Source organism: Podarcis filfolensis (assembly GCF_964270895.1).
Source record: "Podarcis filfolensis genome assembly, chromosome: 10".
Taxonomy (NCBI): Eukaryota; Metazoa; Chordata; class Lepidosauria; order Squamata; family Lacertidae; genus Podarcis; species Podarcis filfolensis.
Genome location: NC_139612.1, coordinates 20,953,087 through 20,980,051, shown reverse-complemented (window position 1 = coordinate 20,980,051; position 26,965 = coordinate 20,953,087). Strand labels below are relative to the sequence as shown.

Here is a 26,965-nt window from a genome sequence, read left to right as displayed (position 1 = left end):
ATGCAAGTGTAATTAAAATCCTGCTACTGTTTTGACCTGTTTACAATGATTTTGTATATGCATAATAAATATTTCCCATTCTTTTTTAATTTATTGTCTTCTTGATTCCTGAGTTTCCCAGGTAGTTTTGCCATTTCAGCATAGTCCATCATCTTGATTTGCCATTCTTCTTTGGTCGGGGCTGTCTCTTCCTTCCACCTCTGGGCTAACAACATCCGAACAGCTGTTGTAGCATAAAAGGGCCATTGATTTCAACTCTGAGTAAAACTTAGCTGAATATTGCCCATAATTTCAAACTGTACCAATTCAGGTGCAGCTCTAGTTACCTGCATCCCTTATTTTTTAAAGATGAGGTAGTTAAAAGTAAACTTTTTTACTTGATTCTGTCTAAGCGTAATGGCCAAAAAGTATAACCATGAAGGTGGCTATTTAATAATAAATAAAGCAAACACACAGAGAGAAACATAGCTTTTTAGTTTCCATAAGGCAAGTGAGGAGATCATATGGATGTTCAGATGTTGTTGGACTACAATTCCCATCCACCCTGATTATTGACCATGCTGGCTGGGGCTGTTGGGAACTGGAGTCCAACAACATTGAGAGGGCCACAGGTTCTTATCCCCTACCATAAGGAATCATGCTCTGTACTCGCAAGAAGTTTACAACCCTAAATGCAGACCATTAATTTACCTCAGTTTCAGTTGCTTTTCTCCTTTGCTGGTTTACCTCAGAAATGTCAGGTGCAACACCCATCTATGGGTGGTGTTCACCTAAGTTTTACTCAGAGTAGACACATTAAATTTAGCAGAGTCATGTTCATCCATTTCAGTGGGTCTACTCTAGATGAAGCTTTGTTGAATGCCACCCCTATATATTTAACACAACGTTGGAGAAAATATTACCCATAACAACAAATTAGAATTTATATGAGCACTTCAAGATTTAAGTATCACTAGAACAAATCCTCAAATACGTTTGTTAGGCTTAAGCTTCCTGATAAGCATATCCTCTGCTTACGTCTACTGTGGTCGTCTTCTGCAGGATTAAGACATCTCATCTTTAAGGAGGCAAACATGAAAGTTAAACCCTTGTTTGAAAAGTAATAGAATTATTTTATAGCTGCCACTTGTACACACAGAAGTCCTGAAATCTCATGTATCAATATAGCATGTGTCTGGTATGTGTTTAATTACATTCAAAACAGCTGTGGGCTTTCATTTTGTATTCCAGTTAGTTTTTGTTTGAAATCGAGGCCCAGTGTAACATTTGCATGAGAACCTTGATCTTAGATATGGGAGCCTCCTGGTGGGAGCTGCAAATATGGCCACTGCCATTCCTAAGACGTGACCTCCATTTTTCAGGTTACTGCAATAGCACAAATTATAGTATTGTGGAGGTATCTGCTTATACAAGGGATACCTTTGCATGAGAATGGTGTGGTTGTGTCTCAGTGGTATCCTAGAACCTGCCAAAGCTGCACATGAGGTAAATGCGAAGAGCCCCAATTAGAAAACATTAACGCATGGTGTGTTCGTTCAGTTCTTGTTTGTTTGCCTGCAATCTTCTGGGAATGAGGTCCATTAAACATGGGATTTACTTCCAAGTACTGCTAATGAGCTTTGGACTATACCACAGGGGCTGTGCTATAGGGAGACCTATACTGCATGCTCCCCGCAATGTTAAAAAAAAAGTTTTAAAAAGTCAAGTGCTTTGGGATTTTAATGAAGCGCATTAAATGAAATGAATCATCCTAATTTTATTTATATCCCATCTTTCCACATAGTCAGTTTACATCAAGAGATATTTGAAACAAGACAGAAGAGGAGCATAAATATTTTAATATATAGGACAGTACAATGAACAATGCAAATGAATGCAATAATACTTTTATTTCTGAGGCACACATCAAAGTAGGAAGTGAGAGACTTCCCAATGTGAGAGATTTCTTCAGGTCGGAGACTTGGACACTTGAAAGCATGTGGAAGGGGGTAAAGAAATAGTTGTGTGAGGAGCTCAGAAGCTCACAGGGGCTGGACCCTGTACTTTCTCTAATCATGGGCATGATAGGGTCTGAATTATAGGAGCCAACTCCGAGAGGCCAAGGTCTCTTTGCCCACCCACAATAAAATATTTGAGAGGATCACCACCCCCAAATTGATGGGTATTGCCATTCAAATGGTGCGTGTGTGCCGAGGCTTGCAATGGATTATGTGGGGAGGGGCTTACTTGTTCCCCACTCCTCAATATTTTATTCAAGTTGGCACCCCTAGTCTGACATGTTTTAAATTGGTTCTGAATAAGTCAAGAAATGTTCCTACTGCCAGGTGGTGGTGGGATAGCTCCATCTATGTGTAGACAAACTGAAACGAGCTCTTCCATGACAGACAGCAGGTTCCCCACTTCCCCCTGTAACTGCTTCTTCGTTTAAGAAAATTCAACAAGAACTTGGAAGCTCACCCACAATTCCCTTCATTCTGTTGAGATACGTATTTCTGAGCATATCTACTCCAAAAATGTGCCTCTTAATTGATATGTTCTTTAGTCCAGAAGTTAATCAGCAACCTCCCTGATGGACCATAGCCATTCCTAACTTGCTCCACTGGTGGTTTGCAAAAAGCAGGGAGGGGGGAGCGTTAGGAGTGTGGCTTAGAAATTATTTGTTACCTCACTGCAACCAGGGATGAGGCAGAGTGCTGATCAACATGAACAGAGAGTTGCATATCCTCCAACATTTCTCCAATGGAAATAGGGACCTCCTAAGGAAAAGTGAGACATTTTGGGATCAAATCAGAAACTGGAATGGCTTCTGTAAATCCAGGACTATCCCTGGAAAATAGGGTCTGACATTGTGAAAGACGAAGGCCTATTTTATGGGCCATTGCCTTAGTACAGCCAGTGTGGTGTAGTGGTTAAGAGCGGTGGACTTGTAATCTGGTGAACTGGATTTGCGTCTCCGCTCCTCCACATGCAGCTGCTGGGTGACCTTGGGCTAGTCACACTTCTCTGAAGTCTCTGAGCCTCACTCACCTCACAGAGTGTTTGTTGTAGGGGAGGAAGGGAAAGGAGATGGTTAGGTGCTTTGAGACTCCTTAGGGTAGTAATAAAGCGGGATATCAAATCCAAACTACTACTACTACTACTACTACTATTCTTCTTCTTCTTCTTCTTCTTCTTCTTCTTCTTCTTCTTCTTCTTCAGTGCAGTTGCTCACATACCAATGTATGCAGGGCCGTCTTACCCATAGAGGCTGGTGGCACGGGGCGCCAGGGCACCAAGTTCTGGAGGGTGCCAGGGAAGAGGCAGAGGCTGGACACGGCGCCTTCCAGCATCAGCTCGTCGCCCTCACCCGCCTCCGCCATCCTGCGCCAAAGCAGCACCACACCTGGAGCCTCCGTCTGCCGTGGCCACCGCCGCATGAAGTGGCCAGCTGAGTCAGGAGGCACCGCGTCCAGCCTCCGCCTCTTCCCCACCGGAGGAGGCGCCCTCCAGTCGCTGCCCACCTCCTCCAGCCCCACCGGCAGCGCCGTCCTTCCTAAAAAAAAAACGTCCGGGAAAGGGTGGGGCGCCGCCGGAGGGAGCTTTGCACCATGGCGCCAGATACAGTGGTACCTCAGGTTAAGTACTTAATTCATTCCGGAGGCCCATACTTAACCTGAAACTGTTCTTAATCTGAAGCACCACTTTAGCTAATGGGGCCTCCTGCTGCCGCTGCGCCACCGGAGCACAATTTCTGTTCTTATCCTGAAGCAAAGTTCTTAACCCGAGGTAATATTTCTGGGTTAGCAGAGTCTGTAACCTGAAGCGTATGTAACCTGAAACGTATGTAACCCGAGGTACCACTGTATGCTTAAGACGGCCCTGAACGTATGCATGCCATAATATTCTGAAATGAAAAGAAGTTTCAGCCATCCCATACTGCAGAAATGCAGAAAGGCAAACCCACTGCTGCCAGTTATCAAAACACAGCAAGATCTTCCCTCACAATTTCTTTCCCTCATCTTTCCTGCTGCTGGAGAAGCCAAGCCAGAAATGCTCTTAAATCTCTTCTAAATCCTACAATAGAGAATGTGATGAAGAGCTAAGATACTGGGGTTCTTCTCAAACCAGAAAAGGTGATTATGTGCTCTATCTATAAGGCCCACATTTACAGTGCATTTGCAGGCTTTAAATTGGCAGGATGAGTGCTGTGTTCTTCCTGGCCTTCATTGAGTGCCCTAGGCCCTCTCTGTTCCGGAGAGACAAATGGCCTGGATTTTAAAATGTAAGAAACATCCCAAAGACAACACTGTACTTTGCTGGCTTCCATTTCTAAACAGGAGACGATTCCGCTTCTCGCAAGTGGTTGCCATTCCACGTAGATCTCTTCCTTGCTTCTCTTGACTCCTTCCCTCTTGTTTCGTGCATTCTTGATCTACTTGACACTGCTCCTGTTTTCTTTCTTTCTCAGTTAACTTCACTGTTTTCTCCTATTTGTTCTGCATTGTTTCCTAAGGAGGCTGCTTCGCTGTTTGCTCGTTCTACAACAATTGATTCTCTCAATCCTCGATTCGTTCTCATTGTTTTTCTCCATCACCCTTGGCTTACTTTTTTCATTGCACTGCGGACCCACTCGCAGTGGCCCCTCCCTAGGGAGCAAGGCCTAACCTAAGAAAGGCGAATAAACTGGACAAGACAACATTCTGGGATTTCAAAACTGGCCATAACTTTATTGACTGCAGATGTAGGCAGTATTTGGCTTAGGCATTGGGTGTATATCCTTCTCAGCCTCTTGGTGGAGGGCTGAGGCATGACAGGGTTGAGCCTAGGATTAATGGGTCACCTACAGGACAAAGATCTACACAGATGGCCATCTCAGGCAGCTGAAGACAGCTCTATGTCCCATCAACCGAATGCCCTGGCTTTTGGACAGAGACTTCCATGTAGACCCTTCAAACAGGATACACCTCTTCTGAGGTTGGGCTGATGTACCACTTCAGGCCCCACCTGATGTTAGACTAAGAGATTTGCCTTATCTGCCAAAATCATGACCATTGCTATGGTGAAGGCAACATCCACAAACAGGGCAAACTGTTTGCGGGCAAAATCCTTCCCAGCTCTGAACACAGCAACCATTATAGAACCAACGCAAAGTTGATAAACACAGTGCCCAAGGAAGGAAGGAAGGAAGCTTAGCATACAAAACCACAATATGACTAAATAAGAAGTGAGCAGGGAGGGTGTTCTTCGGCCAACTGTGCTTCTGAGGTCAGGCGCAGCTGGCTCTTATTGGCTGGGGGTAGACCCGAGTGAAAATGGGATGCGGGTGGCGCTGTGGGTTAAACCACAGAGCCTAGGACTTGCCGATCAGAAGGTTGGCGGTTCAAATCCCCACGACGGGGTGAGCTCCCGTTGCTCGGTCCCTGCTCCTGCCAACCTAGCAGTTTGAAAGCACATCAAAGTGCAAGTAGATAAATAGGTACCACTTCGGCGGGAAGGTAAACGGCGTTTCTGTGCGCTGCTCTGGTTCGCCAGAAGCGGCTTAGTCATGCTGGCCACATGACCCAGAAGCTGTACGCCGGCTCCCTCGGCCAATAAAGCGAGATGAGCGCCGCAACCCCAGAGTCGGTCACGACTGGACCTAATGGTCAGGGGTCCCTTTACCTTTACCTAGACCTGAGTGAAGCCTGCTCCACACCCAAACAATGCCCACCCAGTCTGGCCAGATTGGCCAAAATTGAAAAACTGGCCAGGTGGGAAAATTTGTTAATCAAAGGGGCCGGGCAGGGGAATCCCCAAATGCCAGGCACCATGCCTAGTGTTGCTTTCCAGGGATTTTGGCCTACTGCGCTGGGCTACAACCACCACCCATCCCGGTACTGGGTAAGCAGCCATGAAGTTCATTCAAGTACTTGGCCTAGTGAACATTCATGGCACAGGTCCCAGGCATGTTACTTTTCTCCAATATACATTTACGTTTGATTCCTCTTCTGCTTCTTTTTGTGAAACGATCTTATTTCTCAAAACGGATTCTTTTCACGCCTCTTCTCTTTGCCATCTCTTGTCCACAGTTGATTCTCTTCCCTCATCTCTAATTCATCAAGGGGCTCATTCCCCGTCACCAATAATTTGTATTAAAATGTTGCATTAACAATAGAAATGAGAGAAGGAACTATAAATATAGTTAGAATAAAAGCTTGATTGATTGCATCATATTTTGGATGATGCAAAACTAATTTTTGGTTCAATTCCACACACATACACACACAGCTGCTATTCATTCCTCTACTTTTGTTGACCAATCTTTGTTTATTTATGACTTCCTCCTGAACTTTCTTTGCTTCTTCCATTCTTCTCCCCACCTTGTGTATTTCTCACATTTTATTTTCTCTTAGTGTTTGGGTTTTCAAAAATGTAATTTTCTTTTTGATATTTATGTCCCTTAATGGAGACCCAGGCATAATTTCTCCTCTTTTCCAAAATCCATAAAGATTTCCTCAAGATTTTATTTTAGACTCCCTGCTTTTTTATTCATCAGTATAAGAGAGAGTTTGGATTTGATATCCCACCTTTCACTCCCTTTAAGGAGTCTCAAAGCGGCTAACATTCTCCTTTCCCTTCCTCCCCCACAACAAACACTCTGTGAGGTGAGTGAGGCTGAGAGACTTCACAGAAGTGTGACTGGCCCAAGGTCACCCAGCAGCTGCATGTGGAGGAGCGGAGACGCGAACCCGATTCCCCAGATTACGGTACTACCGCTCTTAACCACTACACCACACTGGCTCTCTACATCCTTTCATTCCTCTTATTCAGAAATTTGCTATTATCATATATATGCTTACAATTCAGTTACTCTTTTAAACCTACAGCACGTCCTTTTCTTCATTCACCTTGTCTTCTTGAGGTTTCCCCATGAGTCTCTGCTCACTCTTTGAAGCTATTTCATAGGCAGATTTTTTTTTATTTATCCTACAGATTCTTCCTTTTTTATTTTTTTATCTGTTGCTGATGTCAAGAGTTTTCCTTTCCTTTCCTTTGAGAACAGGTTGTCAAGGTAGCTGACAAAAAAAAGGGAAAATTAAGATGGGGTGTTAATGTGAAATGTCCGCTTCCCAGCCCTATATGTTTCTATCTGTTACTCCTAGATAGGTACCTTCCCAGGTTGATGAGCCCCATCTGCCCCTGGGCTATAAATATTCTTAATACATAATAAACAAGATTATGGCAATCTTTCCCACTCCCTGTCCACAGCACAATTTTTGTTGGAGGCCATTCAGTTCCTTGAACAGCATTGATATTATAGGGATGCCATAGACCTGGAATTTCCCTGACATATCCAGGATTCATCTGTCGGGAATAGCTTCCGGGCGGAATTTCCGAAAATCAGTGAAAATTTCCAGGAAATCCCAGGTGTATGGCAAACCATGTTGGAAGGGTTGATTTTTTTGGCAAATTTCCTTAAAAATAGCTCAAAAACTTTTTTCTTTTGGAGATCTTGCAAAAAAATCTCAACTATATTGGCCTCCACCAATATTTCTTGTTGTTGTTTAGTTGTTTAGTCGTGTCCGACTCTTCGTGACCCCATGGACCAGAGCACGCCAGGCACTCCTGTCTTCCACAGCCTCCCGCAGTTTGGTCAGACTCATGTTTGTAGCTTCGAGAACACTATCCAACCACCTCGTCCTCTCTCGTCCTCTTCTCCTTGTGCCCTCAATCTTTCCCAACATCAGGGTCTCTTCCAGGGAGCCTTCTCTTCTCATGAGGTGGCCAAAGTATTGGAGCCTCAGCTTCACGATCTGTCCTTCCAGTGAGCACTCAGGGCTGATTTCCTTAAGAATGGATAGGTTTCCTCTTCTTGCAGTCCATGGGACTCTCAAGAGTCTCCTCCAGCACCATAATTCAAAAGCATCAATTCTTTGGCGATCAGCCTTCTTTATGGTCCAGCTCTCACTTCCATACATCACTACTGGGAAAACCATAGCTTTAACTATACAGACCTTTGTCGGCAAGGTAATGTCTCTCTCTGCTTTTTAAGATGCTGTCTAGGTTTGTCATTGCTTTTCTCCCCAGAAGCAGGCATCTTTTAATTTCGTGGCTGCTGTCACCATCTATAGTGATCATGGAGCCCAAGAAAGTAAAATCTCTCACTGCCTCCATTTCTTCCCCTTCTATTTGCCAGGAGGTGATGGGACCAGTGGCCATGATCTTCGTTTATTTTGCACTCTCCTCTTTCACCCTCATTGTCCTCAAATGTCTTGGACTCAAGGTGGAGCTAGCTGGTCTGGCACCCAGGGGAGGGCGAGAGTCCCAGGAGGGCGCCGAGGCAAGCGTCCCAGAGGTCGAGCCACCCATCGGGGCGGAGTGAGTCGTCCATGGTGGATGGAATGAGCCGCCCATGGCGGGCTGCTTCCTGGGGGTGAGGTGGGGAGCCGAGTCACTTTGCCAGCAGCCTTCCTCCCTTCCCTCTTCCTTTTGATAGCTCAGGGGAGGCTTCCCCCCTGGAAGCAGCCTGGGAGTGGGGGGCAATGGTGCGCTGCCCACCTATGACTCCCAAGCCTCCCCCAACCTGTCAAAACGAAGGGGGAAGGGCGCTGGCAAAGCAGCGCAGCTCCGCCCCTCCCCCTGACAGCTCAGGGTAGCCTTGGGAGTCACGGGCGGGCGGCACGCCGAATGTCACTCCCCTCAGTGATGACACCCAGGGCGGATAACTTCCTCCGCCCCTGCTTGGACTCCAACTCCCATCAGCCCCAGTTTAGAACTGTTGTCTAAAATGTCCAAAGGGCACTGCATTGCTGAAGGCTGCCATAGGCAAGTATTTAAAGCTCACAGCTCATTCTGCTTTGACTCTTCAACCCTCTTACTGGAATACAGTGGTACCTCGGGTTAAGTACTGAATTCGTTCCGGAGGTCCGTTCTTAACCTGAAACTGTTCTTAACCTGAAGCACCACTTTAGCTAATGGGGCCTCCAGCTGCCACCGCACGATTTCTGTTCTCCTCCTGATCAAAGTTCTTAACCCAAGGTGCTATTTCTGGGTCAGCGGAGTCTGTAACCTGAAGCGTATGTAACCCGAGGTACCACTGTATGTAGAACAGTTTTGGAGTACATTTGTGGTACGTTCCTGCCTAACGATTCGCATAATCATTTTTCAGCATGGTAACATCACTTCACAATTTTGGTTTGGCAAAGTGGCCTTGGGGATGCGTTAGATTTAACGCTTCCAACATCCTTCCTATCTTCTTTTCAAGCAAAACTGGTTGCGCCAAATGACAGCTAGAAAAGGCCAAGATCGTCAATGGGGAAAGAACTCTATTCCTAGCGGCAATAAGTTACAGCTGGGCCATGAAAATGAAGACCAGGGGATATTTTTATGAATAAATTTCTGCAATCATTTGTTGGCTTAACTAGTGTTGCCGTATTTCAAAAAACATGATTTTTCAACTGACTTGCCAGGGCATCCCCCCAGACGTCAATTCCGCCTTTGAAATCCCAGTGATGTCCGGGAAAATCCGGGTGTGTGGCAGCCCTAGCTTAACTGTTGTCATATATTTCACCCCCTTAAATTTCAGAAATCTGTAACTCTACAGTGTTGCATCAGATCTCTCTGAAGCTGGCAAAGCTCTAACTCCTTAGGGGAACAATTTGAGTTTTCAGTTAATATTCCTTTCCACTCTCAAACTTTGGCAGTTTTGAAGTCCCTTGATTTTTATAAAATGAGAAGTGTGAATCCCTACCCCACCCTTTTCTTTCTCAACCCAATAATAATTGACTGCAGTACGTTAAAACTTTCTAAATCACTCCTCTATGAAGCGACATCATAATGCAGACAGCTACGCTTCTGAAAGCTAGAGTTGATGCTACAGTCTCAAGGTGTGAATCTTAGCCACATTCTCTGCCATGCGTATGCATGAACGCTTTAATGCATGTTATTTCACCGAAGGTTTTCTTCCAGAATAAATAAGATGAAATTAGAGAAGGGTAGTAAGCCCCTATAATTTTCTTTGTGCTTGCGGAAATCACAATATTCACTTTTTCAGAACATCGCTTTCCCCTTTTATTTTAAAAAATAATAATAGAAAAAGAAGCAGTCGTTTTGAAATGAGGATGAAAGGATTATTAATATCGAAAAACCTACACATTTTCCCCTGCAGAATCTTTGTCTATAATGAATCTAATGGCAGGGGTGATTATTATCTTAGCATACTCTTGCAACCTCGCATCTTTCAGAATGAATCATCAATATAATTCAGCCAAAGGCATATTTGGGTGAGCACTGGCTGATAACAAGAATTGTTTCGGAGAGGAAAGCAAAGGATATTTTAATTCTTTAAAACTCTCCCCCACATTGCTTCATGCTTGAATTGTCTTTGGTTTCTGAATTATTAGCAGAACCCTTTGAAATATTTAGCAAAATCATGGTTCGCTGCCTCTCTAAGGCAAGCCGGATAGTGCTCTCAGCATGGCAGAGAAGGAAGGAAGGAACAAGCTAACTCTATGAGATGACAGCCCCAGGAACCAATCAAGCATCCTTGGACAGCTTCTGGGGGCAGGGATGAGTTGTGGACCAGAGGGAAGACTAGCTTCCTCCAGTCTACACCCTTGGTGAAAAGTTCAGCAATCTAAGTACTATGTTTTTCTTAAACAAACCTGAAGGCCCAAAGCCTCCAGGCAAAAGTACCCTGTCAGTCTTTTAAAAAGGTATTGCCAGAAAGATTACAGCACATCTCACCAGGCAATATATAAGTCTCCTCATCCACGCTTCTTTATTTTACGCTACACATCTCTTCCTAGAAATAGTCTCTTGGTTTCAGCATTAGGATAATAAATATTTTAAACCGCTGAAAGTTATTGTTGCTTTATTATCCCGCCGGTAAGAGTACATCATCCCGCTATTTCACACACAGCACCGAGAGAAACTAGTTTCTGCGGTCTGGCAGTTGCCATGGAAACTGATGTCAGAAGGCCTACTGTTTAACTACAACACAATTTGGAGTATTATGGGATCTTGCACTGCCTCTCTTGGAAAAAAACAACAACAAGCAAAGTCTCCAAAGGAATGGGCGATCTGTTATCTAGCTATTTAATACTTCTAGACAACCTGTCAAGTTGAATGGATTAATTAATTAATTCTGGGTGAGATTCTCCTAATGCCTCATCGGTGGAAGCCCTGTGCAAGGACATTGAAATCCAACCTCTGTTTTTAACTCTTAGGATTGCTATATGTTGCTCTGTCTCTGGAAGGACTTTTGGTGCTCTTCATGGGGTGGAGAAAACTACTGCTCTAATTGGCAGGTCCAACTTCTGCCCCAAGAATGGTGTTGTGCTACAGTCCATTTACCTTTGTCAGCTGGTCTTGGAAATGCAATGATGTTATCTAGCAGAAAAGTCACTTCATCCATGGCCATGCTTGCTGGGACTGATGGGAGTTGTAGTTCAGCAACATCTGGAGGGCCAAATGTTTTCTATATACCCTCTCCATTCTTAAGGAAATCAGCCCTGAGTGCTCACTGGAAGGACAGATCGTGAAGCTGAGGCTCCAATAGTTTGGCCACCTCATGAGAAGAGAAGACTCCCTGGAAAAGACCCTGATGTTGGGAAAGATTGAAGGCCCAAGGAGAAGGGGACGACAGAGGATGAGATGGTCGGACAGTGTTCTCGAAGCTACCAGCATGAGTTTGACCAAACTGCGGGAGGCAGTGGAAGACAGGAGTGCCTGGCATGCTCTGGTCCATGGGGTCACGAAGTGTCGGACACGACTAAACGACTAAACAACAAACACCTGTGGCACAGGCGAATGTTTTTAGTGTCTTAACTCTTCTCTTAAACTGAAGTTTTGTGTTTTTGTTTTTTTTAAATCTTAATTGGAGTATATAAGCAGAACCCTTCCTATGCGCTGGAGAAAATTATGTCCTAATGTGTTCATACAAATGTTAATTGATGTGCCGACGGATAATGCCATGAGAGCATTAAAATTATAAATTATAGCACCTGCACAAACTTCTGCAACAAGTAAACCGTAAACATGTTAAAGGATTTTGCAACAAGCCCCAGCCAAATGCTCAGAAGAATCAGAAGTGCCATGCTGCATCAGACCAGGAATTCAGGAAGTCCTGACCCTGTTTTCAGAATTTACTACCATTTCCAAGCTGCATAAACCAGAATTCCACATCAAACTTTATAGCAGATTGTGCTAAATTATATGATGAAGTCCAAATAGAGGTTTGTTTGTTTTTATTCCTTTAGCCATTTCCTCCATAGCATGCATTTTTTAAAAAAGCTCTATCATAACTTCAGGAGCAGGAAAAGTTTAATTATTTTTATTTTTATTTTTATTTGTACCCCGCCCATCTGACTGGCCACTCTAGGCAGTTTCCAACAAATATAAAAGCATAATAAAGCATCAAACATTAAAAACCTCCCTATAAGGGGCTGCCGTCAGATGTCTTCTAAAAGTTGTATAGTTATTTATCTCCTTGACATCTGATGGAAGGGTGTTCCACAGGGTGGGTGCCACTACTGAGAAGGCCCTGGTGTCCTGTAACTTCCCTTATGTAGTGATGAAACCGCCAGAAGGTCCTCAGAACTAGATCTCAGCGCCGAGGCTGAAGGATGAGAATGGAGACGCTCCTTTGAGTATAGAGGGCCAAGGGGTGCAGGAACATTTCTCTATTAAGACCCATTGACTCAAATTCTAGGGTTCTGAGAGAGGGAGGAAACCTTTTCTCTATCCGCTTCCTCAGCACCACAAATAATCTTGTACACCTCCATCATGTCCCCTCTGCACCTCCAACCAAGCACAGGAAATTGCTTGGACAGTATTGCTGATCCATGCAGGGAGCTGTCCATGGGCTAAGGTAGAAATCTTGGCCAAAACCCGTGACCTGAAATCTTTGGAGCTGCCAGTCTGGGAAGTAGGGATAGATCTCACACAAAGACCGCATGTGCTTTTCCCAGTGAACTAAGGCTGCTCCCCGAGAAACTTGAGAGGTAAAAAACACCATTATGTGTCTCACTGTGTATATATGAGGATAAATTTATTTTTTTGTATCACAGAGATGGGAAAGGACACTGCAGCTGTGTATGTGTGTGCTGTAGATTCAGGTTTTCTTTATGGCTATATTTAGCGATAATTTGAGCTTTCTCCTCTGACAACAAAAGGAAATCTACTTCCTTCCATTTTCACATTTCAAGGTGTTCAATTGCTAGTTGATATTATTTTTAAAAGATGGTTTTTAAAAATATTTTCTGCACAAAGAGCAACATCAATTTGGAGAAACATAAAAGAGAAAGGAAACGAGTCCCAGCATTTCTTCCAGCTGATGCAGCTTGCCTCTGCTTGAGTGAAACAAATGGTATGGGGCATTGATATTTCAAATAAAGTGGACAACCAGTGCCGATGTGAAACAAACCAATGGCATTTATCCAGGTTCTTTGGACTTTCTTTCTTTGCTTTCCTTTAGAAAGGCAACATAGCTGTAAGAATTCTGAAAGCACAGTTCTTTCCGTCTATGCATCCTTGCACAATGGTGGCACCTTCTCGCAGCAAGATTGTATTTTTCTATTATAGTCATTGCACTAAAATGAAATTTACATGAGGATTTCCACGTGGGCACCTAAGCTACGCATTTTGATTTGCGCACTGTGTACAGCATGCATTCTAAGTACCTGCCGAGGTCTTTATTAATATTGAGACACATGCTACATGATTTCAAGGGGCTTACATTTAAAACATCGTACTACAAACACGAGGTGCTTATTAGCAATAGATAAACTGAGCGGCTATGTTCTGAAATATAGTGAACACACACACACATATTGAATCTTAAGGAAGATTGTGTAATGTGTGCTGTACACCAGTCATCAGCTGGAGCCAGTGAATTTCTTTTCCTGGGGGGACACAGGGGGACACATACCCCTAATTTTGTGAATCATTGTACTTTTGTCCATTTACTGTATTTATTTTTCCCGATTTGAACTATAAAATGGTGATTCTCTTGAGTCAAAATGAGAGTGCCCCTAAACATTTTTTTAGGGGAAAAAAGCACTGGCTGGAACTATTTAGATAAAACATTGATTTTCAGGGAAGTTTTTAATATGTGACATTTTAGTGTATTTTTGGTCTCTGTGGAAGCCACCCAGAGTGGCTGGGGAAACCCAGCCAGATGGGTGGGGTACAAATAATAAATTATTATTATTATTATTATTATTATTATTATTATTATTATTATAGTTACAAAACACTGAAAGTTGCTGGATGCTGTACAATAAGCACCAGCCTTGCCCTCAGACTTTACATACAGCACTTCCCCATATATCAGCCTGCCTGGTCCCTAAAATCTTCAGGGGTGGCCATTTTGGAGGCTCCCCTGCTGAGTGTAAGCCAGATGGGGTGACTCAGGTCTGGGACTTCTCTGTGGTGGCTCCCCAGCTATAGAATCCCCTTCTCTCAGTTGTACAGCAAGTCCTATCATTATTCGGTTTCCATGACTGGTTAAAGATGTACCCCTTCCCCAGCACCACGGGGGGGTGGGGGTGGTTTTCTCAAAGCCAACCTGCAATTTCATGGATGCCCATTTCCTGTATGACACGGTGGGTTTCAGACTGGTTTAAAACAGCTACATTGCATTTTATAGTTTTAATATATAGGTCCTTTAGTTAGTAAAATGCTCTGGGTTCACACATGATGAGGAGGGATTTCAGCATTGAATGAATGAATCTAAAAGGTGAAGAAGGGACACTTTAGGGAGGGAAGAATAAAAGAGAAGGAAAATCCACCAAGGAAAGCCAGGTCAATAGAAGAACATTATCTCATGCAGAGTGCAAGAGTCTGAGAGGGATGGACCACTTGTCAAAATGGTCAAGGGTCTTTCTTCCTCTCCTTCTATAGAGCTTCAGGGATGCTGGAGGATGAAAAGGGTAACTAACCTAGATACAGGTTCAGTGGTACCTCGGGTTACAGATGCTTCAGGTTACAGACGCTTCAGGTTACAGACTCCGCTAACCCAGAAACTCTGGAACCTCAGGATTCCAGAATTTACAGCTGTCAGTTTTGAGGGAAGGCAGGCAAGGACCCACAGCCCAGGTGGGGCTTGTTAGATAAGATTTGATGTGCTGTGACATGTACTCAACTATAATGGTACCTCGGGTTACAGACGCTTCAGGTTACAGTCGCTTCAGGTTACAGACTCTGCTAACCCAGAAATAGTATCTCGGGTTAAGAACTTTGCTTCAGGATGAGAACAGAAATCGTGCGGCGGTGGCATTACAGCAGCGGGAGGCCCCATTAGCTAAAGTGGTACCTCAGGTTAAGAACAGTTTCAGGCTAAGAACAGACCTCCAGAACTAATTAAGTTCTTAACCCAAGGTACCACTGTAAATTTCAAGAGAATGACATACAGAAGGGCAGGGAGCTAAGAAGGATTTGACTATAAATAAGATGCGGCAGGGGAAAATGTCATACAGCCTTCTCCATCCTGGTACCCTCCTGACATTTTGGATTACAACTCCCATCACCCCTAGTCTGCATAGCCAATGGCCAGAAATGATGAGACAATCTGAAACATCTAGGTTGCACGTGGTTGGGAAAGGCCGGTGAAATGGAAAATCTAGACACACTTCTCTTATCCCTTAAGGAATTCCTTCTCTCTGCTAACAGCTTCCCATCCCTATTGAAGGGAAGAGGAACACACCAAGGAATGAGTCTAACATGGAGAATGGACACAGCAAAGGTAAGCATCTGTGAAGAAGATAAATAATCAAGTTCCCAGGTGAAAATGTAAATGTATGTAATATAATGTCGGCATTGAAGGGCTTGCTTAATATACACCACTATGCTGAACATTATCCAACCCAGTTTCTAATGAAACAGCCAACAGAGAATATCCCCCAGGCAATAGGTGTTATTCAAGTAAGTTTTGATCAGAGTAAACCTACTGAAATTAATGGACACAATTTTCATTAATTCCAATACATATATTCAGAGGAAAACCTGGCTTACTACCACCCATTGTTGACTTTTCTGACACAACAATATTTGCCCTCTAATGCACATCTCTCCACTCTATTTTTCTGCCCTCTGGGCCAGTATGACAACATCTAGAGTTTTGCAGTCACGCAGATTATGTAATGTTGTTCACTGTTAAGTCTAGTAAGCATAAATGACGGGTAGGAACTAAGAAACATTGACCTCAGTGGACATCTGTTAATGCCAGCACATAATCAGCCTGATATATAATCCAGTTAAGCTGCAGTATTAAGATTTATGTAGATTTAGTCCCATTGACTTTCAGTACTTTGACTTAACTGGCTTGTGGATTGGGCTGTTAAGAGAGCACCCAAGAGGAATCAGAGACACAGCACTTTTACAAATGAGGCATGAACTCCATGGCATCGGAAGGAAGAAAGGGTTTGTATGAATAATCCGACAAACAAGAAATTAACAGATGCAGCATCTGTTTAGAAAAAAAAATAAACACAATAATGGATTTGTGTGTTTTCTTTGGGGGGGTCCTTAACTTTATGTTTGTCACTTTTAAATTAATGAGCCAACTCTTTGTACGGATCAAGGGCTTTCACAACAGCCACCTTTGCTTCTCTGCAAGGCGGCAAAGGGTTGAGCGAGGGAGAACAACACACAGCCAGAGCCTCACCTGCTCTTTCTGCCAAAGCAGTTCAAAAAGGCAAGCGACTTTTTAAACTGAAGGTTCTTCATCAGTGGAAGACAGTTGGGATAGACATCGCAAGTCAAACTCTGGCTTGGTGTACAAGTCTTTGTCTGCGTGTGGACCACATTGTTCAAACGGTGCCTTCAAACTATAGGGAATCCTATTGACTCTTAGCAATCAAATGGCAGAGTTGATTGGGAACCCTCATCATCAGAAGAGTCCTGCTGGATTGAATGACAGATTTGTCTAGTCTTTTGTTGTTGTTTAGTCATTTAGTCATGTCCGACTCTTTGTGACCCCATGGACCAGAGCACGCTAGGCACTCCTGTCTTCCACTGCCTCATGCAGTTTGGTCAAACTCATGTTGGTAGCTTCGAAAACACTGTCCAACCATCTCGTCCTCTGTCGTCCCCTTCTCCTTGTGCCCTCCATCTTTCCCAACACCAGGGTCTTTTCCAGGGAGTCTTCTCTTCTCATGAGGTGGCCAAAGTATTGGAGCCTCAACTTCAGGATCTGTCCTTCCAGTGAGCACTCAGGGCTGATTTCCTTCAGAATGGATAGGTTTGATCTTCTTGCAGTCCATGGGACTCTCCAGAGTCTCCTCCAGCACCATAATTCAAAAGCATCAATTCTTCGGCGATCAGCCTTCTTTATGGTCCAGCTCTCACTTCCATACATCACTACTGGGAAAACCATAGCTTTAACTATATGGACCTTTGTTGGCAAGGTGATGTCTCTGCTTTTTAAGATGCTGTCTAGGTTTGTCATTGCTTTTCTCCCAAGAAGCAGGCATCTTTTAATTTCGTGACTGCTGTCTAGTCTAGTCTAGTCCTAACCAACAAGCTTCTGCCCAGAAGCCCAGAAGCAGGGCTTGAAGTCAACAACCCTTTCCCACTTCTGCTGCCCTGCGAATGGCGTTCAATGGCATCTTGCCTCTAAACACAGGGATTCCATATGGCCATCATGACTAAAGGCCATTGATAAGACTTATCCTCCATGAATTGGTTTAATCCACTTTTAATAAGAACTCTGTTTCCAGCCCCTGCATTCATTGGACTCTGGCCAGGGTAGCGAGCCAAAGGAAGGGATAATCCATAGCACACAGACGATGGTGGGGAGAAATATTTTTGTGGGAGGGGAATTATGATGGGCAGAAGAAGTTGTCTGCTTCTAAATATTTCCACCTAAGTAAGCATTTCACTTGCCCCATGTCAGAGATAGGGATGCTTGAGAAACGGGATTTTCTCTGATGCAAACAGACCTGAGCTAAACTTCTGGAATTAAAATGCAGAATGGATTTCACACTTCGTTGGCTTCCACGATACTTTGAGATAAAATATGTTCATCAGATGTGTATTTTCTAAGAAAAGGCATTCAGAATTATGTATTTCAAGACGAATCTTCATATGGATTATTATTTTATTGCAAATTAAGGTGACGATGTGATGGAACAGATTTATGAAGGAATGCATGACAAAATGACATTCACCGAAGGTAGAGTGATTCATCCATCCCTTGCAGAGAATCAGTGCAGAGAGCAGTAATCCAAAAGTATCTGTTTTTAAAATTAAAAAACCCAAGCCGAGTGCTGAAATTTCCATTCCAAAGCCTTATGAATCCCATCCACCAAAGGCAGAAGTGTGTGTGAATCATACAGCACTCATGAAAAATGCTGAAATCAACCTTCTATAAGGATAATTTCACCGTTCTGAGAGAACCCATGAATGTGCCTCTCTTCATGCTCTTTCTGTAGTGTATTGACCTTCCTGGCTTGCCATACCAGGAACTGCTGAGTCAGCTCTTAGGAGGTGTGTTGTTTCAGTACAATTCTGCAATACAAGCAGCAACTTGTTTCATTGCTTGTTCCGTCCAAAACCCTATTTTACATTAAAGTTGTTTCTGTGTCTTTGTGGCCTTCTCTTCATGATACTTTTACTTTCAATCTAGACAAAGCACACAACAGGGGCCTCCTCAAATATTTTCTTGGGGAGACTGAAGACCCCTCGGCATTGGCTCCTATGGATGGCTGTGACTTAACTTTCCACAGCTTCTAAAATACTTGGGTCTTTGGGTCTTAGGGTCTTTCATCTTGCCCTCCCCCCACACTTTCATGCAGATCAGACCTAGGATGGATCTACACACAGGGGAAAAAACCACTGCAAATAAGTCATAAATTAAATTGCTAGAACAAAAGAAAAAAAACCCTATGTAAAACCGCATAGAAAAGTTTTGTGCTCTACAGCGCCATCTGCTGTTGCATGTTTATAATGCATTCAAAACACTGTTATTTTGACTAATGTAGCTGGGTCCCTACAGACATAAAAACAGTTTGAGCTCTTCATAACAACCCTTAATAAGAATGAACAAAAGAGGATGCAAGGTGGTTAAAGATAGCACAAAGCCACTGGAAAAGTTTAAGTTAGCTTCCAGGCAGTCACTATTTTGCAGAAGGGTATGGCATACAGGCAACAGGGTGCAACAAACCCACTTTAAAGAAGTGGACTTTCTGTGGTAAGGAAAGTGATGGGAAAACACACTTCAAAGTGTGGGAGAATGATTGATGGGAACACATCTGGGCTACGTACATACCATACACTTAAAGTAACACCCCCCCCCCGACTCCTGGATACTTTAGTTTAATTATCAGATCTACAATTCCAAACACTTTCAACAAACTACAGTTCCCTGAAGTCTTTTTTTCAAAGGTGTTTTAAATGTATGGTGCAGCCCAGGTGATTTTCCACAAAAGTCTCCACGCAAAACAAATCAGGCTGGATGCTCATCAGGAAGCAAATATAAAACGTTGCCAAAAATTTATTCTATATGGCTTTTACACATTATGAAGATTATTGTGACACTGATAGTAAATTAATAAGTTACATTTCAATCATCCTGAAAAGCCAGAGATTTTTTAAAAATTTATTTCACAGATGACAGCTTTCCAAGTAGCTTGGTATATTTTACTTCCCTAATGAACGTGCATGCCATAAAGTATGCCAGTCTAATATGCTAGAATAAAACAATAAATATGCAAATGTGCCATACTTCAATACTTTGTGATATATGGTAAAGCAAACCCTAATCCATCAGACTTTTCTAATTACAGCATCCCATCTATTAAGAAATACATTAGAACATTGCTAATATAAAAATAATTGCCTTGGTGGAACACATTTTATATCACAGCAGGGCTATATTTGTTTATTTTGTTTCTGATGAAAATTATGGTCCAAACATTGCTGCACATATGATTGCAACGTGGAGGTGGCTGGCTGAAGAGTAATTTCAGCAATTAAGTACAATTTTGTAAACTTCTGAAGAGAAATTACCTTTCAGATGACTGCATTCAAAGATAAGCGTGTGGCTTATTAAGCCCTCCTAGTAGTATTTTCAAACAATTAAACGTTAAAGAAATTAATAGCTTTAGTGTCAGTCAGCAATTGTTCGCTAACTAATCAAAACATTGTGCTAGTTTCCTCAGAACCTGAGCAGGTCCTGATATGAAGGCAGATCACATAGCAGGTAAAACTCACAATGAGTGGAAAGTTTTCACAAGCTTTGACAAGGTAGAAAGAGTCACAAATTAAAAGCATATTACACAGCACACTTCAAAGGATTTTACCTCACTTAATTTAAGATGCCAAAGCTAAAGCTAGTCTGCAATTTTATTCTGACATTTCATCTGTCTGGCACATAAGGAAGGGTTATCACGACCCCAAGTCCCTTGCTCACTACAATTATTCAGGCCTACAATTTTACTTTTGAAAGGCTCGTTTCTTTGCCATTTCTTGCCTCTCCTCCTCTCCCTCGGTGCACCAAGTCAGCATGATATTAAAAGTGATCTGGTTTATTTAAGAAATGATGGTACTTGACGGTCATCTCTGAGGACAGATTAAGGCTTAACTCTGACGCTACAGATTAAGTGCATTTAATGTTCCTGAAAGTACAGGCTGTTTAAAACCCAGTTAATGAAAGTAATTTGCTGTAGGTATTTGGATTCTTTGTATATATCTAAATGCACTTGTTCATTATCTCTCCCTCCCTCCCCCTACTTTCAGAGTTTGACTTGCTCTCCATGGCAATTTTTAGTGGATTCTTTATGCGTGCGTATCAATTGAGGAAACACCTCGACATTCCAAACCCATGGATGGCGATAAAGTACAGTGAGTTCTGCCTGTGTTCCTCTTCTAGCACAGGGGTTTATGAAATCAAGTCTCTGCATTTCAGTACTAATAATATTTCTCAACACGAGGTGGGGAACCTTTTCCACCTCCAGGACCACATGCCAATGTGGATACACTTCTGGAGGCCCCATGCCAATAATGGGCAGAGCCAGAAAGTATAGAAGGTAGGGCCAGTACCCCAAAAAATGGGCCAGGCCAGAGCAGAAAAGTGTTCTGGCTTAAATTATCTAGAAGAAAGAACATCCTGTTTCATTTTTCACTGTGCCTACCAGTCTTTGCTGTACAACACCCCTTGTACCTACGGGACCGCCTCTCCCAGTATGCCCCACGGAGAGCCTCAAGGTCCATAAATAGCAACACCCTAGTGGTCCCGGGCCCTAAGGAAGTTAGATTAGCTTCAACCAGAGACAGGGCCTTTTCAACACTGGCTCCGACCTGGTGGAACGCTCTGCCTCATGAGACCAGGGCCCTGCAGGATCTGATTTCTTTCCGCAGGGCCTGTAAGACAGAGTTATTCCACCTGGCCTTTGGCTTGAAGCCAATTTGATTCCCTCCCCCTCTTTCTTTTTTTCTTTTTTCTTTTTCCTTTCTCCTCCTGTGATGAGGCTGCATTTTAATATTTTAATGTTTCAATATTTTAATGTATCTTGTTTTTAAGTTGTATTCATTCAACTTGTTTTCATTATTGCTTGTTAGCTGCACTGAGCCCGGCCTTGGCTGGGGAGGGCGGGGTATAAATTATTATTATTATTATTATTATTATTATTATTATTATTATTATTATTATTAAAGCCCCACTGCATATAAGACATTATGTAAATGATTTTTTTTTTTTTGGTAGCAGGCAGAACTAATTCTCTAGAAAGCATATGAAACCAATTCCTTTCTGACTTTACTGTGCTACACAGAGAGAAAGAGAGAAATAAAATCTAGCATACACAAAAAAACACCCCACACCCCTCCCCCCCCCAAGTCCTTAAATGAGGTGTGGGGGGGGAGAAATATGATTTATTTGAAGAAAACTAAACACTGCCTTTGCCAATTGTCTTAACTATACAGAAAGAGAGGTTGGGGATGCCTTTAAGGAAGGAGCAAAGCACACGGCAATTTTATTTTGAGCACAGTTGGGAAACTAACCAATTGTTTAAACACCAAGAACTGCATTGGATCACAGGAGCTCCATGTGTCCCTCTGCATTTAAAAAGATCCCTTAAAGACTGTGATTGTGATTACTAACGTTTAAAAGCCTCTCTCACACTATATTCCCCCTTGGCGCTTGACAGATGCTGTTACAGTCGACCAGCCACCCCAAAGTCTTTTGTCTCCCTCATTTCTGCCTCAGACATGCTAGCATGCTGGAACCTCCTTTTCCTAACTCTCCCTAAAGCCAGGATGCTTGCGGGAAGCAGTGAAGGTGGGTGGAGCGGTTGTAAACTAGCAGAAGCTGTTTGCTGCAGAAGAGGAGGACAGAGGTGGAGTTGGCCTGTACTGAGCAAAATATGGAGCAATGAGTGGGCTCAAATGATGCCTCTGATTAAAGGAGATTTCACAGCTATTTTAGGCGGTTTGCTTTGTTCCTCCATCAGCAGCTCTGCAAAGACTCAGCAGCCACGCATCCCATTCCCCTCCTCTCAGCTGTTTCTCTCAGTTAGCTAAACAGCAGGGATGAGAAGATTGCATGAAAGAGAGGCTGAAACCGCCCCACTCCACAATCTCTTTCCTTTGGCCACTGATGAGCTGATTTGTGGGAAGCAGTGGAGAATTTAGGAAATGGGTGGAGAGGCTGGGGAGAATGGGTGGGGCTTTGGAGGGTACTGACAAATCAGATGGGAAGGCTTTGCAGGCAGCAGGGTCCCTCTCCCCTCAGAAAGTTTCTTTTATTATGTACCATCTGCAATAACAGGACAACCATTTTGCATGCATCTCTGCAAACGTACTCAGAAAGTTTCTTTTATTATGTACCATCTGCAATAACAGGACAACCATTTTGCATGCATCTCTGCAAACGTAAGAGAAATAGCATTTGTTAAGTATATGGCTGCGCTCTGTTAACAGATAAATGTAGGGATGAACCCAGACTTAAGCCTCCAGGGTCTCAGTATATGTAGTATAAACACCGACAACTGGGAAACACTGGCCTGTGAGCGCTCCAATTGTAGAACAGCCTTTACCAAAGGTGTCATGGGCTTTGAAGACGCTCGAACTCAGGACGAAAGGGAGAAACATACTAAGAGGAAGGCACACTTGGCAAACCCTCACCGTGATCAACGCCCGCCTGGAAACCGTCCCCACTGTGGAAGGACGTGTGGATCCAGAATTGGCCTTCACAGTCACAGACTCACTGTTAAAACTGTGTTTATGAAAGATCAATCAATCAATCAATCTTTATTACGGTCCAGAGACCCAACAAATCATTACAAAGCAATGTACAATTCAGACAGCCTACCTCCAGGTTAAACAAGCATTTTGTTCAGACTTAAAGATAGGGATCATTGGTTCTTGTAACCACCGATAAAAACTTCGCCACTGCTAATGTTCTAGTGTTTGTCCGGTCTTCCAATAGGAACCTGACATAGTGAGCCTCTGATTTTCCTGGGAAAGGTACCAACAAGGGTAGTATCAGTTCAGCCCTGGCTTGCTCATATTTCGCACAGTGCAGCAAAATATGTTTTATAGAATCGATGTCTTGAGCACATGAGCAAAGTTTATGAAAGACAATCTTACTCGGCTACAAGTGATCGCCAAAGAGGAAGAAAGAAGATATGTACAGTTTGCCTTTCATTCTCCAATACAGTGGTACCTCGGGTTAAGTACTTAATTCGTTCCGGAGGTCCGTACTTAACCTGAAACTGTTCTTAACCTGAAGCACCACTTTAGCTAATGGGGCCTCCTGCTGCCGCTGCGCCGCCGGAGCACGATTTCTGTTCTCATCCTGAAGCAAAGTTCTTAACCTGAAGCACTATTTCTGGGTTAGCGGAGTCTGTAACCTGAAGCATATGTAACCCAAGGTACCACTGTATAAGTAAATACCAAGATACATACTAATTCCGCCCTGTGTTCTCCAGTATTCTTTTTCAGCGTTTTGCTTTCTGTTCACGAGAAATGTGATCCAATGGACAATATCTTGGACTTAGCCATGCATCCCACCTTCAAGTCCCACCTTCACTTTACCATCTCTCAAAAAAGGACGCTTCCTGAGATTGTTTTGAGGACAGCGATGCCAACGAATAAAATATTAGGAGGGCCAGGTAAGCCCCACCCCACAGAATCAATCACATGATGTGGTGCATGCACACCATTTAAATGGCAATGCCCATCAACATTGGAAGGGCAATCCCCTCAAATATTTTATTGGGGGGCGGTCTGAAGGGACCTTGACCCCTAGGAGTTGGCTCCTGTGTTTGAGGATGAAAACTATAGTTACCTGTGTTAACAATATGCTAAAGCATTGCTGTTTGCTGTAGAAAAGTAATAACCAAAGACAGACTAAAACTAGAACAGAAGATGTGATATATGATGCTCATAATTACACAGATGGAGCACATAACTCTGAGATTCATCATAAAGTAAATATAGCCCCACAGCTTTGGAATAGAACATGTAATATCAGGTGTGAAATTTAAAAATGATATTCTTACGCTCTAGCAGGGGGGTAAGGGAGCTGTGGCCCTGCAGATGTTGTTGAACTTCAGCACCCAGCAGCTCAAGACAGCATGACTGATTATCAGGGATTATGGGAGTCAGGGCTTTTTTTCCAGCTGAAACTCCCCTAAAAAGAGCTCAACAAGTTCTGGCACCTCTTTTTCTAGAAAAAAAAAGCCCTGGTGCAAGTTATAGTCCAACAATATCTGGAAGGCCAGAAGTTCCTCATCCATGCTCTAGTTTGGGACTGCCTCTCCTGGTATGTCCCACAGAGGAACTTACGGTCTTCAAACAAAAACATCCTGAAGGTCCCAGGCCACAGAGAGGTTAGGCTGGCCTCAACTAGACCCAGGGCTTTTTCGGCTGTGGCTCCGATCTGGTGGAACGCTCTGCCACAAGAGATTAGGGCCCTGCGGGACTTGACATCTTTCCACAGGGCCTGCAAGACAGAGCTGTTCCGCCAAGCCTTTGGCAAGGGGACAGCCTGACTCCCTCCTTTGGCAATCTACCCAATGGTCGCCATCAATTTGATTTGAAGTAATTTTTTAATGAAATGATTTTAAAATGTTGTCTTACTTTATTGTTGTCCTGAGTCCGGCTTCGGCTGGGGAGGGCGGGGTATAAATAAATTATTATTATTATTATTATTATTATTATTATTATTATTATTATTATTCTAATCCTATAATTCCTAGAAGGATGTGCACAGCTTCATGCTATTTACAAAGTCTCTTGGATGGAAATGTCTATCTAATAGTACACAGTTAATCAAGGTTCATGCATGGTGTTCCTTTTTTAAAAAAAATTATTTCAAAACCAAAAAAAATTACAAACATCAAATTCAACGGATGGATTTTGAACATGCATGGTGTTCCTTATTCCCAACGGACATACTTCCCAACCTTTGCTAATGCTTTGGTAAGTAAGTTTGAGATTCTTTTCTCTTGTAATTCAAGTCTTATCCTTTCATTTCCGACAAATAGTATTTGTGCAAAATGGCACAGTGGATTGCCAGTAGATTGCAAGCGGAAGGTGTGCTTATAAATCCATTGAACTTCATTAGACCCACGCGGTAGTTCACATATTTCTGACAAAATTAAATAACACATTTGGGGAGTGTGTGAATTTTCTGTCATAGGTAATTTTTCATGTCCTCTCACACAATGAAAGTGTAATATTCTCCGTAGGTGCCAATGTAGTGCACTTTAATGGTAAGTAAAACCGTTCTTTAAAAATAAAAAAAAGAAAGAAGCACTAATCTCATCTCATTGAATAGCAACCTAAAATTAAACTTGTCAACCACTTGAGCGTTGGAGACAGACATGTTAAAGGAAATTGCTGCCTCACTTAAAAAACAACTACTGCATATTTGAAGTTTAATCAGTAAGAAAAGGGATGACAGTAGTGCTATGTTGAACATTTATCCTGTATTTCTCCCTTTGCCGTTCTCCATCAATTAATAGGAAAATAAATTGCCTAGGGCTGTTTGCAAGTGTCTATTCTTCCATTCTACAAATCATCTCTTCAGCATCCAAGATGGCCACACTTCAAATAAAGTCCAGGGTCTTTTTCACATAAGGAAACACAGGCAGCCACAAACATACAGCCTCCTTAGCCACCTCACGATAAGGCAAGTTCAAAACCCTGCATCCGTCAACCGTCTAAAGAGCCCTGCGAATGAGGCAGAAAACAGAACTGTCTTTTGCAAAAGAAGACACTTTCAACACAGCTCTTCATGGCACTTCCTGGACACAGCCACCATATTAAGCAGCATATGGGGAGACTAGAAAAGTCACTTTCTAACAAGCTATCTTGAAGTCTCATTAGAGACATCTTGGAGGACAATTCAACGGATGTTTGGCATCACATACTTTCCCCAATACACTACAGATATAGTGAGGTGGCCTAAGTTCAAGGTCAGAAACCTCATGCGAGCATCCCCATACAACCAAGAGTAACAATGTGCTTTTGTCACCATCGTTAATGGGCTGTGTTCATCAGAGAACAGCATGAACTTTGGTCTACACACGTTGAGTAGAAGAATAACATGGACTCTTGAGATGCCGGTGTTATTATAGGGCAGGTGGAGAGTATTTGTTCCAAATTCTATCTCAAGTTTTTAACAAAACTCAGCAAATCGAGCAGAAAAGCCCAAAACCACTCTTCTCACTGCTAATTGTTTTGGTAAAGGTAAAGGTAAAGGTACCCCTGCCCGTACAGGCCAGTCTTGACAGACTCTAGGGTTGTGCGCCCATCTCACTTAAGAGGCCGGGGGCCAGCGCTGTCCGAAGACACTTCCGGGTCACGTGGCCAGCATGACAAAGCTGCATCTGGCGAGCCAGCGCAGCACACGGAAACGCCGTTTTACCTTCCCGCCAGTAAGCGGTCCCTATTTATCTACTTGCACCTGGGGGTGCTTTCGAACTGCTAGGTTGGCAGGCGCTGGGACCGAGCAACGGGAGCGCACCCCGCCGTGGGGATTCGAACCGCCGACCTTTCG

The 26,965-nt window shown here is 43.2% G+C and overlaps 1 long non-coding RNA gene across 1 annotated transcript; it reads left to right on the top strand.

Moving 5' to 3' along the window:
• Positions 1-15,027: 15,027 nt before the first annotated feature.
• On the top strand, positions 15,028-20,156 carry LOC310743443. Its single transcript, XR_014539024.1, has 3 exons — positions 15,028-15,057; positions 15,631-15,703; positions 20,121-20,156. It is a non-coding gene; the product is annotated as an uncharacterized lncRNA (long non-coding RNA).
• The last annotated feature ends 6,809 nt before the right edge of the window (positions 20,157-26,965 follow it).